Here is a 5034-nt window from a genome sequence, read left to right on the forward strand (position 1 = left end):
TCGACTCCGTCAAAAAAAAAAAAAAAAAAAAAAAAAAAAACCACTTTGGCGCCTGACGGCGCTTGCCTCACTGCCGGCCGGAGATGCCATTGGCTGGCTAAAGCGATGACGTAGACAGGCCGGTGCGCGTCCCCGCGCCTTTGTGGGAAGTGTAGTTTTGTTCCTCCTGAGCGAGGAAGAGGGCGCTGGCAGTTCTTCACGTGGAAACTACGAAAACCAGGCGCCGTTGCGAACGGTGCGCAACAGAATCTGAAATGCGGTGCCTCTGTTTATTTGTTGATTTTTGCACGGGGAATGACGGGAGTTGTATGCGCTTGCACAGGAGAGCTAGGAACTTTTCACCTGTTCTTTGCTGTGATTCCATGCCCCGGCGTTTGTGAGTCATGGGTTTCAAGTAGTGCTAGGCAAATAGCAAAGGTTCTAAACGCTAGAATAATCAGCAAAGTTCGAGCATTTCAGGTGGTTTAAAACAGAACTCTCCTGGAGCTGGTCCTTAGTATTCACGCCTAAAAGATAACAACTGGGACATCTGATTGGCTTCCATGTAATTTTAAAGTAGTGTATAATGAGACTCTGGAGTGAATATGCATATCCCAGATTAAAAGAGGCACAAATAGTCCTCAATATCCATTTATCTCTATGTATTCTATTTTGCGGTCCGTCTTGTCGTCATTCTAATGTACCTGTAGTTGATCTATACATACAACCTGCACTGGCAGGAAAAAAAAAAAAAAAAAAAAAAACAGGGAGCAACCATAAATAACAGATGGAACCTTAGTATCTAATCGACTGTAAGTATTAGCAATAAGTTTAGATTATATTGAGTAAATAGCCTGTGTCTGCAGTCATGGGAGCTGTCTTTTTCTACTTTTTGACTTCTCCCGCCAAATGTTCACCAATGATATATTTAGTACTTAACTGCTCAGTTTCTTTCTTTTTTTTAAAAATTTTCATAAAAACCCTCGCACTCAATAAATGTTAAGTGTTGTTATTTTCCACGCTTCTTTACTTAGCTTTGGTTTTTTTTCAGGGAAAATTGTCTTTAGTTCAAATTTAATGTTCTGTTTCTATTTTTTTAAGTTGGGAGTTGAAACTAAGTTTGTGTTTCCTATTTTCCTACTCCATTACATACTGCTGTACTCAAGATTTTTTCACTGCTCTTAATCAAGATACTATTCCTGTCATATTACTAAATCTCAACAGAACCTACTTCCCTCCTAATAATTACCTAGTTTTATTTTCTGTTCTTTTATCCAAAATCTAGTACCTTCAGTCTTCCTCACTCCCTCCTTCCCTTCCTTCCTCCCTTCCTTCTGGCTGCTTTTAAGATCTCTTTAATATTTTTGCAGTTTCACAGTGATCTAAATCCTTCCTTCCTTCCTTCCTTCCTTCCTTCCTTCCTTCCTTCCTTCCTTCCCTCCCTCCCTCCCTCCCTCCCTCCCTCCCTCCCTTTTTTTTAACCGTGCTTAGGATTTGAGGGGATTCCTGAATTCCAGGGTTGGTGTCCTGCAACAATTCTAGAAAATTCTCAACGATTATCTCTTCGGTGTTAAATATTTCTCATTTTCTCCATTATCCCTGGGAACATCTTTAAGACATCCCTAAGACTCTCTCACTTTATCCTCCATTTCTCTTAAACTTTTTTTCATTTGGTCCATCTCAAAATTTTCAAATACTTTTCAGTTTTAGAAGTTCTGTTTGTTTCTCCTTTCAAGCCACTTTCTAACTTCTTATTCAAGTTAAACATATTTAGTGTATATTTTCGTATCTGTTAAATCCAGTACTGAAAATTTTAGGGGTCTTTTTGAGCTGTGTGTTTCTTCAAAAGCAAGTACCTTTAGTGAAGAGAGAAAGGAAGGTGTCTGTTTCCATGTGGGTTATGATGTGGGGCTCTGAATTCATGTTTCTGGAGTTGTAAATGTGGGGATTCTTTGAGGCTGGTGTTAAAATTGAGTTTTCCTAGAGAGTATTAGAATTAATATTAGAATTCATTTCTGCACGGTGCTTGGAGGCACCATCAACCCTAGGATCAGACTATATTCTCCATTCTCTCTATGTTGAGGTCTGTTGTATTGCACAGATAAGTTGAATTTAGGCCTCTAGCCCAAATGGCTTGTTATGGATTCTCAGGGGAAGGCCAAGACAGGCATGTTTCCTTACTGACTTCTTCTGTGTGTGAGGTTCATTTTTCATTCACCCTTACACAGGGAATATAGTCCTTTTGTTTTCAGTTAGATGACTCCTTTTGAACTGGTCCTTGGCTTTTTCTTCTGACCCTGGCTTGCTGCACAACTATCAAAGCAGGAGCACTAGGTGTTCAGAATTTGACAGATAATTTCTAAACGAAGGCCCACTTTGGCCCCCGCTTATTTCTCAGGATATTATCATTTTTCTTCCTTCCTTTTTTAACTCCTACATTCTCTGTGAGAATTCTTTCATTTCCTACCAGTTCGTCAATGTGTTTGATTTTTTTTTTTTTTTTAACCGAGCATTTTTTCTTTTTTTCAGCAGGTGACTCATTCAGAGTAGTTAAAATGGCATACGGTCAGAAATAGAAGTCCGTCATTTCAGTGTAAACTGAGCTTCTTTAGGGAGTGTTCCATACTAAGGAAAATGAGATGATAGATGGTTACCAGTTCACTCAGTATACATACATATTGCAGAGAAACAAAAACTAAAACTTATACACTGTATATTTTGGTTAATGAACCTAACTCTTATTGTTGGAACGTGTATCACCATCAAAAAATCTTGTTTGTACACACGTGCTAGATTCTTACATCATAAGGTCATACAGTAAATACCATTTGGAGTGGCTGCCAACTTAATACCAAACCATGTTTCTAGGCAGTGCCTCTCATATACTGGGGTGACCATATCTATGTTACATTCCTGTGCTCCCTGATCATAATTTATCAGGGATGGACCAAAACTGAGCCTATCAGATACACTGTCTTGGGATTTGAAATTAGGAATGAAGAGGCATGGAGACTGATGACATCATGGCAGAATTACATTAATTGCAGCACAGTAAATACATGATCCACAAGCCCTTGCTGCTGAGAACCCACAGAGAAGCTCTAGTTTTTTCCTTTACTTTTTTTCCCCTATCTCTGTCACTTTCTCTAACACTAGTTGTGTAACCTTGAGAAAGCTATTTTAACACTCAGTGCCTCCATTTCCTGTTTTCTAAATGGGGAAAAAAGTAGCAGTAGCTGAATCATACGAGTGCTCGATTGAAATGATATCACCTATACAAAACACTTAGATTAATGCCTGGTAAATTTTATGATCCAAAAAATGTCAGATGCTATCACCATCATCATTACTGATGACATATTTCCTTTGTGCTACTCTTAGTTCTGCCTTGTGCCTCTACTGCTTTTCAGTCTGGACACCACCATAACTCTGGGATTATCTCATCTCCAGGTGTGATACTGCTGCTGTCATACTAAATTCAAAAGAGAAAAGATGCAGGGAATGCTGTGTAAGAGTACTGCATGTAACACTATTGGCTAAGTAGAAGGAATTAGAAATTAGGGAAAAGATTCTTAAGTGGATGAGAAATTTGACTACCACATTCCAAGAAAAAGGAAAATTTAAATTGTTCATATAGCATGTCTTCAGGGGAAGGCTTGCTTGACATCTTAAGGTTTTTCCACCTCCCTATCTTACAAAGAAAACCAACATCTTGAAACTTTTCTGGTAAAACACTGTAATGAATTTTTTTAAACTTTGTGCCAAACAGTGTATCCTCCATGACAGACCGTTATAATATGGAAAGAAAGCAAAATAAAATGTTGTTTTTACATGAACCTCTAATTTTACATTTTTAAAACCCATTGAGTCACTCACTGGATCATTTTAAGCAGTATATATAGGATGATATTCTCCTTTACACGTCTGTGGATGTTTTTCAGCCTTTTCTCCTCCCAGTAGCCACTAAAGAGACCGCTATAAGAAAGGGTCTACTCTCCTGACCTGGTTCCTGGGTGTGTTGGTGATGGAGAATTTAGAGTAAAGGAGAATACAGAGCAGAAGACGACTACAAGTGACTGATGAAAGGAGAGTTAAGGAGATTTTTCAATGGAATTTCTCTGTGTGGGTTTGGTGGATGGGAGAGAGGAGATACTAAGACGAATGATGGATTACTGGATATAAAGCTATCACAAAACCATCCCCTCAAAGCAAGTAGAAATTCTGGATAAAATATAAGAAAAATGCTCAAAACTAAGTATGAAATTCAGAATTGAAGAGTAAACTCAGAGTTGGAATAGTGAACAAGAGCTCAAGCTGAAAGAACTTGAGGGTTTATAGGCCTTAACTATTGGGTGTTGGGCTCTGATCATGGTAGAGTGAAAATATTGCAAGCTTCACATCCTATGCTGCAGGAAGCTAGACCTAACCATGTTGCAATAAGCCAGTAATCACCAATGGCTGTTCCTTCTGTGAAACTACCTGGGGAAACAACAAAGGAGCTTGCTATCTATCTACCAGGCAACCCAGAGGAATTTAGACCCCATATCCGCACCATGCATGGGCCTGGAGTCCAAATTCAGACTCCTCACAGGGTACAGAAACCTTTTACCAAGATAGTATAAAGTGGCCTGGCCGGGCAAAACATGAGACCCACATAAAGGCAAATACAATAATACCCATTAAGGATGCTCCTCATGCTAGGACGCAAAGAAGAGCAACTTCTGTTGAAAATGAACTCAGTTCTTTAAGGTGAAGTGTTAGGTTGTTCACTTGCCATCTTTCCATTCTTCTGAAGTGAGCATTTAATGTAATAAATTTTCCCCTCAATACTGCTTTTGCAGTATCCCACAAGTTTTGGTATGATGTATCATTGTTTTCATTAGTTTCAATAAACTTTTTGATTTCCTGCTTGATTTCTTCTTGGACCCATATGTCATTAAGTAGAATGCTGTTTAATTTCCATGTGTTTGTATAGTTTCCAGAGTTTTGTTTGTTATTAATTTCTAGTTTTAATCCATTGTGGTCTGAGAAGATACATGGGATAATTCCAATTTT

This window comes from Cynocephalus volans, chromosome 6, assembly GCF_027409185.1.
Source record: "Cynocephalus volans isolate mCynVol1 chromosome 6, mCynVol1.pri, whole genome shotgun sequence".
Taxonomy (NCBI): domain Eukaryota; kingdom Metazoa; phylum Chordata; class Mammalia; order Dermoptera; family Cynocephalidae; genus Cynocephalus; species Cynocephalus volans.